Below are 9,047 nucleotides of genomic sequence, written 5' to 3'. Positions count from 1 at the left end.
GTGCAATAGGCCGTTACCTGCGATAGGATTTAGTATTATGGAAATACGCCGTCGTCATGAAAAGAATCGCTCGCGCAGGATGGTGGATATGCTGCAAAGTTTGCAACACAATCGCGTTCAAACGAACATGTTTATTCTGCTATAAACAGGTAGCAGACAAGAAAGGATGACGTGCCTAGAGCATACGTCCTAGCAGACATGATTCTACCATGTCAAAGCAAGGCTGGCAAATGTGTACAAATGAATAGTGGATATGCTGAGTGCGGTCTACATATTAAGGAACGGATGCTCATCACTCTGCGACACGTAGCAGTTGTGCCTGCCATTAGAGAAGCTGTTTTCATGTAATTGAAATGGTTTTTCATGGAAGCGTGCACTCAATCCTCTGCTGCGAGCCATGGGTGCACCGGCGAAGGTATGTTTGTTTTGCTTCCCGTTAAACCTACCCATTTGAGATCATGAATCTCTCTTTCCTGTTTTGTGAGAGTCATCGTTAGGAAATTTGATGAACGTGAGCATTTTCTTTCAATAGGGCCTAAAAATGCTACTGGTTCGTACTGGTGTTCCATGCATAAAAATTATGTTTTTGATATTTCAAGCATATGCTTATTATTGAAGACGTGTTCAAGATTAGCTGTCAGTGCTCATGTCTTAACCGTTTTTATAACATTCATTGTGTATAAACATCACAGGAACTTAATATTTATATCGCACGTGCTGTATTACTAGAGGACAGACGAAGTCTGGTCACTGCGGTGTGGCGTGGTTGAGTAAAATCAGGATCACGGCCTCAGCTGTCGAGGCCGCATTTCATTTGAGGCGAAATGACAGAAAGCTTCGGTTAAAAGGTTTATATTCATGTTAAATAACTTACGGCTGTCGGGATTATTCCGTCGTATCCATTTGCGGAATGCCTCTTAGTCATTTCGTAGTTGCGTAGGTAAACTTGCTTAGCAAGGTTTTCAGCCGATTGAATTAAAATGAGTCGTCAGGTCCTGTCACAAGAAATTCCATGCTACAGAAGGCAATTGCGACCAAAAGCTTTTCTCAGTTTTGTTGAATAATGCGACAGTGTAAAAACCACATATTATTGAAACCTAATCACTTTATTCTTCGTGTTTACAGGCCGTGCACTTCCACCATGCTCCCTGGGACCTAAATGATGCCAAAATTTCACGCAGACTAAGCAGAAGTACTTAGTCAATAATCAAGACTTCAGCGAGCCACAACGCCGTCTACTATTGTTTTGTGCAAAGCAGAAGCAATTCATCAACACAGTGTGCGGCCATCACTACATGATGTACTTAAAGAAGTACACGCCGCTTCTAGCACCAAAGTGGTGCTCTAATACATTTCTGGAGCATGCAGTGAATTTTCGCGGCACTGCAGTGATCACAATGTCTCTTGTGAACAAGTGTCCGTCCGTGGGATTTGTCCCAGGAGAGAAGCTGTGCCAGCGCTGTCTCCGTCGCTGTTTTCACTTAAGACCAACTTGAAGTTTCAAGAAGCGATCGCTGGAGCTTGATATGCCTGTTCAAGATCAGTCAGCAGAGCCTGCTGTAGATGACCTGCCTGTTGCAGTTACAGATGCAGTCAACGAGGCTCACGTTAGCATAGGGGCAAGCCCTGTTAGACGAAAGCTGGCTCGGGAACGCAGAGAAATTTACATAGAGAACAAAGTAAACAAACTGCAGAGGAACTTGAAGCAAACAATGCGCACTTATCTGGGGCTCAGCGAGACATCAAGAGCAGTGCATGAAACAGAGCAAAACCTTCTTTCTCAATGACTATGCTTCACTACTGAATCAACACAAAGAGAAATTCACGCGAGAGGGTAGCCGCAGCAACGAAATTCAGATCCTCACAATGGCACCACAGTCCTGGTCACGCAATAAATTTATGAAGTTCTTTGGTGCCTCTGAGCGACAGGTACGTGATGCAATAAAACTCAAGTCCCGTTCAGGAGTACTGAGCTTGCCGCCACATAATAAAGGTCGGCCTCTAAGCGAAGAAGCGTCTTCTCTCCAAAATTTCTATGAAGACGATTCGGTGTCGCACTGCCTCCCGGGAAAAAAAGACGTTCTGCGTGGCCATCAAAAACGTTTGCTGCTGATGAATTTCAAAGAAATGCACTGAAATTGGAAAGAAACTTCAAACTTGACTTGTGGATTTTTACGTTTGCCAGCCTTCGACCTGCACAATGCGTGCTGGCGAGAGGATGTGGCACCCATACTGTCTGCGTGTGCACGCAACACCAAAACTTTAGATCCCTGCTCCACGCTTCTGGATTAAGGGAGACGTGCGAAGAACTACTGGGAACAACGGTATACCAGCTTAACAGTCAAGCATGCATGTTCGACCACTGCAGCAGTTGCCCAGGCACTAAGGCTGCCGAAAGTTTACTCCAGAATAATCTAAATACTGAGGCTGAAGAGAACAAAAGCTTCTTAGTTAAACAGTGGGTCAGCGGCACGCGGTGCAGCCTCGAGTCCCTTCTTCTTTCACATGATGAGTTCCTTGAAAAGCTCGCGGAGATGTTGAAGGAACTCAAAGGCCATCATTTCTTCAACAAACAGCAGGAGCGTTACATTAGACAGCTTAACACAAAATGAAGCAGTTCTGGTAATGGATTTTGCAGAAAATTATCACTTTGTTTTACAGGATGCATCACAGCAATTCCACTGGGACAACACGCAGGCATCACTGCATCCAGTGGTTATTTACTACCGATCAAATGAAGGAAGCTCTGATGCAGTTTCCATCATATTCTTTGTTGTGATATCCGACAGCCTCGATCATAACACCAATGCAGTCTTTGCATTTCAGGACGCAATACTAGAAGTCAGACAAGATCTGCGCCCAATCAGGCACATTCACTACTTTTCCGAAGGGGCCGCCGCTCAGTGCAAAAACAGGAAAAACTTCATCAGTCTTTGCAACCACGAAGCGGATTTTGAAATTTCCGCCGAATGGAACTTCTTCGCAACATCACACGGAAAGAGTGCTTGCGATGACGTGGAAGGAGCCGTTAAGCGCTTAGCAGCAACAGCGAGCCTACAAAAGCCGTATGAAAACCAGATCTTGACATTGCAGCAGCTCGTCACATGGACACAAGAAAATGCGCACGGCATTAGGGCTATGTGGGTATCAAAGACCACTATTGAAGAAAGTGAGCTGCTCCTCGCCAAGAGATACGCGAATGTGATTCCCATTAAAAATACGCGTAAGTACCGCCGCTTCAAGCCCACCTCAAATTATGTTATTCGAGTTGGTCTGGCTTCGTACTCGGGAATGAAGTAAATTAATATATCCAGGAAACATTGAGCTGCTCAAACTGTTCATTCTCCACAAACGATAGTTCGGACAGAATTATTCAAAGGAATTTCTCGTGACGGCACAAAACGTTCGGTGCACAATCGGCGTGAGTACAAAGTCGCACTCACTGCTGCAAACAACATCGCGCACTGCAAGCTCCGCTTATTTTTTTCGATGCTTTCACTTTCGGTATGATAGCAGTTGCCGACCACGGGTGGTACCCTTGTTAATGCAGGGCTATCGATCCACGAAACTTGAATAAACAACCAGACTTTGCCATTCATGCATTCCGACATATAAAAGATCGACTGGATCTTTCATTACACTTGCGTAAACAATCGAACCATGCACACCTGCAAAGAAACACGACCGGTCAGCTGATTAACCCATAGCGCAAAAGTGACAAAGCCAATGATGCATCACTCTATGTTCATCTGGGTGACAGTCTTTCGACGCATTCGGATCTATATACAAAGCAGAACTGAGATCAGGGCAAGTTGTGCATTCATGTAAGATTCAATTTTGAGTGTTACTTCGCAGGCGGCTATCACCAGTAAAAAATCGGAAGCCTTAGTAAAGCTATAACAGATGGACTTTGCAGCTGTGACTTCCTGAAATGCTCACACTTTGCCGCTTCCACGCTTTACTTAAACCACTTATTGAAGCCTTCTTAAAAACGCCACTCTAGCTTCATCCTCAACAGTTCTGCGAGAAGTCCACCATCAGAAATCAACAAATTTAACTATACTCCTCCTTGCGCGCGAAATCTTGTCCGTCTTGGGAGCAAAGCAGCCACCACTTTACTACTGATAGTTCAAGATAACAATCCGATCTTCCCATTTCAGTTTTCAGTCATCGTCACTCGATCCTAGGGATTAACAAAGATCAGCGGATTAAGTTTTTCTCCCAGTCGGAATGACTATAAGAAAAGGAGGGAGTGAAGCAAAACGTATTTTTTGTTCTTTCTACCATCTTTTTAAATGCAGTACATAGCGTTTAAGCCTGCCGAAGCGTTTACAGGCAAATCGTCACGGCTTGTTTAACGGCCTATTGAACACAACAGTGTCACTTGCCTGAGGTGCGCGAGAACGCTACGCACGCTGTCAGCGGACATTGAAATCCAATCAAATACACTCTAGTAGTGTCTGCGCTTCTAATACTGGCAAATAAATCGTTTCATAAATACGTAGAAAATCTGACTATGTTGCCTAGATGTACGCCCATCAGCTCAGGAATGACGCTTTCTTGCTCGGACACTTTCCTGCTCGGAAAAATTGCGTACATGGGCAGACACAAGTGGGAGTGAACTTGCGAACATTTTTCCTTGCTTAAAACAAAAATGTATTTCATAAAACGTTTTTCATTTTGTGGGGAGTGCACGTTGCTAATAAATGCGCTATTTGGAGCATTTTTACTAGGAACACCTCAATGATCAATTTACGACTGAACATTGGCTAAAACTAACTTTTTTCGAAATTTGTCGCCGGCTGTACGCACTATTTTGCGCTATATGCGGCTAAAACTATTCTTCGCCCATTTTACAACATTATGATCATCGTCTAACATAAAATGTTTAATTTCACTAAGCGTACCCTTTCCATAAAAAAGTCCAAACATAAACAATATCTCTCATAATTAAGGCAATATAAAAAAAGCACCGAAGCATCAAAATTGACGAAACATTTATATGTGTAATGTCTATCATCGTTCTGCAGAAAAAAAAAACGTGTCCTGGTCTAATTCAGAAATACCGAATTTTTCAATAAGTAATTTTCCGAGCCACAGTATCGAGCTACTCAAAAACTTCACATGAGCATTACGCTACTATTTTTTTCGCAAAACATATATTGGTGGAAGACCTCTCTTTAGATACATATTCCGATATTTTTTTTCAAGTACATCGCAGGTGGTCGAGCACCAAGGTTGGGACAGTTCGCATGGAATGACCCATAGAGTTATGGCGTTTACTTGCACAAGGGAAAACTGAGGCCTCTCACACGAGATATTTTTCTGGCGCATCTCGTGGTTGTGGTCGTTCGCAGTCTCACGGGCACCCATTTCAATTTAATGAGGATATATGGTAGAGATGTGCTTCCTCCTGGCTGAGACGGCAATGCCTACCGTGGAATTTGGGAATTCAAGTCACAGTCGCAAGAAATTGACTGTTCATCACTCTCGATGTACCACAAGGTGCCCATATTTCCATTATCAAGGCCGTCGCTTACGTCAGTGTTGGCCGTGATCATGTAAGGCTTGCCGATGCTCAGGTAAATTGAAACAGGAGGGCTATCTATGTCGCTTGCGTTCATCTTGGCCACCTTGGTCAGGGCATCCCTGTTTATCTACTCGTACCTATAGCCAGTTGTTATCGCATGCGGGATGATATAACACGTTGTCCGCAGCGTCGAGGCGTCGTGCGTTATAGCGCTCGACGTCCGCATTGCCGTCTCCCGTCAGGGCACTTAGCGGAGGCTTTTTCGCGTGGCACAAAGCGGCTCTCAATTGATCTGACGCCATCCTCGGTCAGAATGAGGCCATTGCCCAGTATCATATGAAATGCGAGAACACGGCGTTATTCTGATGGACTACGTGGACTAGTGGATGGCAGTCGAGCGTCTTCCAGGTGTGTTGGGTGTTCTGGCTTTAGCTCCCTCATTGCCTTGAGTTTTAATCTGTAAGTTCGCCGTTAATATTTTGACTGAGTCTGTGAATCACATGTCGCACATACCCGCATAATATGAACGCTGGAATGCGTGTATGTGCCACACGTGGCTGAGGAAAAGGACTTCATGACGCATGCGACAGGTATTTTGCGTTATTTATGTCATGATCAGAGAATCGTCTCCGTCGTACACTGATACCCTGCGATACTAATTTTCGTATATTACAAGTAATGGAGACGACCAGGAGAGCGCCCAGACGCCGGCGGCTAGATACAACGCAGAGAGAAAACGGCCTAAGTCCCAATGGTTCGCAAACAAATGCTTCTTGGAGGGAGAACGCCCAGACATGCTTCGCATTTAATAAACTGCGAAGACTAGTCCTAATTAAAACTCCACGTTTTTGGACATTGGACATGCCTCAGCGGACCGCATCATAATTTTCTAGTTGCCATCTAATGCACTCGATATCATTCACGCACGCGCTTGGCGTTTCCCATTTTATCTCACAAAGGTTACAGAAACTTTCAGGGAGTGCCTTTTCCTCGTTATTCACATAGTATGATTTAACAGGACCAATATCGATGGCTAATGCCCGAGCCAATCCTGCGAATACATGCTATATCCTACGGATAAAACGATTTGTCACCGCGTTCCTGACGTGATGAATGAGTTTCATATCTCATAGGAGCTCATAGTTGATGTGCTGAAGTGTCCACTGTAGTCGGACAATATTTTCATGGTTTGCACCAATTTCCAAAATGACGATGTGAACGGAAGTGGTTGAATGCTAACAGAACAGTTGACGATGCTCTACGAGATGTAGAGCTTAAGACGCGTAATTCCAGGGTTGCGTGTTCGTTCCACGCCAATGGGAAGTGTGATTCTTCGTCCATTTTACTTCATTTAGTTCATGTAGTAGTTACTAAACTGCAGTTCAAAATAACAAATAAATGCCACTGATGATGTCCTCGCCATAATTGTATCATTGCTTACATTTGATTGTGTCTAACCACGAAACGAGCCCCTCGAACAGCTCCCGTTCTTTCCTTCATCCCTGTAACTCGAGCACGCGTGAGTCTCTACAGCAAAAGGAAGTTTCCCCGAAAAAGAGCTTCATCTGCATACACACAAAAGGGAGTGATCTAGTTTCCAATTGCGATCTCTTGTGCATTGGTCGCAGCTCTCACGCACGTCTCCTGTTCGGAACATGTCCGAGTACCTCGACCAATTCGCGCGGCAGAAAAGCTCGTCCTTTATAGAATGCGCACAAGGTCCCGCCTGCGGTACATGCACTGGCGGAGATGTCGTTTACTCAAAACAGCTCACCATGACTGTGTTTTTCCTTTTCAAGCGAGGCTTGATATGGTTCACAGATATCGGTGGCGGTGTCGTCTGCGAAAATCGTGCAGAAATGCGGCCCTTCAAGGTTCGGCTGTCACATGCCTACTTGTATGCGCCGTTTTCCAATTGTTCATGCTCTCTCGATCGGATGCTCGTCGGCAATTCACCACTCTGATAAAATGATGCTGTCTTTGCCATTTATTTTTTATAGACGATAGTCATTCTTGGGGAACTTAAACGCAGAAATTTTGGCCTGTCTGTCTGTCCGTCTGTCTTTCTGTTTGTCTGTCTGTCACCCGTTTCAGCTACCCGGCAAAAGTTGAACCACTTGTTCAAGGGCCAGCCATCTTGAACTGGTTTGTAGGTTCATACTTGCGTACATTGTCGATCAAAAAGCAGACATTACGCATAACTGAGGTGCAACATCACTAGGTAAACATTAGGTAGTGCGTTCCTTTAACAGAAAATACATAGATACGTAATTCTAAAGACCCTAGTTTCTTAGGCCGCGCTTAAAATGCGGCTGCGTTGAAAATGCAAGACAGCGACGAACGCCCTCTGCCACGGAAGAAGGATGTACAAGCTCATGTTTCCTGACGTATGCCAGATGGCGCTGATATCTCACGCAGCGCTCGTCTATCGTCTTTCGGCGGGATTTGCAGCGTAGCACGCAGATACGCGGCCAATTTTTTTTTATTTTTGTTATTTGTCATTTCACGTTGCCACATTTTGTTGTTGCTTTGGTGTGAACGCATGACCGTCGTTCGCTTGTAGAAACTGAAGTGTTGCGCTGCCAATCACGTGGTTGATGTCCGATTCCCGGGTTGGCGAAGGATACACAAGGGAGCATTGAGCAATGATAAATAAGTAAACATAAATAAATAAATGTGAGCAGTACGTCAGGCGCGAGCACGCCAAGATTCGCTTGCCTCCATTTACCGCTCAGGGTAAGAGCTCCTGAATTTTCAAGCGAAGCTTGTACTGACCGACATGTGATGTTAGTGATAGTGGTGCTTCTAAAAACCTCCCTCACCAACAAACCCGCCTCACCCACAGCTGTCCCGCATCAAAGAAATAATACATCAAACGAAATAAATTTTCTTTCCCGTGCCGGGGTTTGATATTTGAAAGCGGGTGCCTTTGCCACTAGGCCGCTCGTTCAAGTCAAGATGAACTCAAGCGTACGAATGCGGTATACCGAAGATGCAAAAAATAACGGGTGAGCAGTAAGCTTGCCGTGGGCGCTTCATTGAAATATTTCGTATTGGCGGACTAAAAGTGATCTGCTGGACAACGCGTAAAGTCGATATCAAGAACTCCACATTCAAGAACATTGCGACTTCGAAAAAATCGAATTGCTTACCGCGTTTCGTGATAGCGTATGCTTCTTTGTCGGGCCGTTGTAGAGCTGGCTAAGCTGAAGAGAACATCAAAGACGTCAAGCTGATTGACTCGAAAACAGCGTTCCGGGGACGGCTTTTACCTATAATAAATGCGTAAACGTTACGTTAGGAGGAAGCATATGCAATGCCAAAGTAAGAAGAAAGAAAAAAGAAAGAGTGAAGAAAGAAGAAAGAAAGAAGAAAGAAAGAAAAGAAAAAAGAAAGAAAGAAAGAAAGAAAGAAAGAAGAAAGAAAGAAGAAGAAAGAAAGAAAAGAAAGAAAGAAAGAAAGAAAAAGAAAGAAACAAAGAAGACACTAGATCAAACAGCATTTACCAAGCTTCGCT

General features: G+C 44.4%; 1 pseudogene; it reads left to right on the top strand.

Moving 5' to 3' along the window:
- Positions 1-397: 397 nt before the first annotated feature.
- Positions 398-9,047, top strand: part of LOC125759974 (putative nuclease HARBI1) — a 19,493-nt pseudogene continuing 10,843 nt past the window's right edge.

This window comes from Rhipicephalus sanguineus, chromosome 9 (assembly GCF_013339695.2).
Source record: "Rhipicephalus sanguineus isolate Rsan-2018 chromosome 9, BIME_Rsan_1.4, whole genome shotgun sequence".
NCBI classification, from domain to species: Eukaryota; Metazoa; Arthropoda; class Arachnida; order Ixodida; family Ixodidae; genus Rhipicephalus; species Rhipicephalus sanguineus.
The sequence above is the reverse complement of the archived record's forward strand: the minus strand, read 5'-3'. Positions and strand labels throughout refer to the sequence as shown.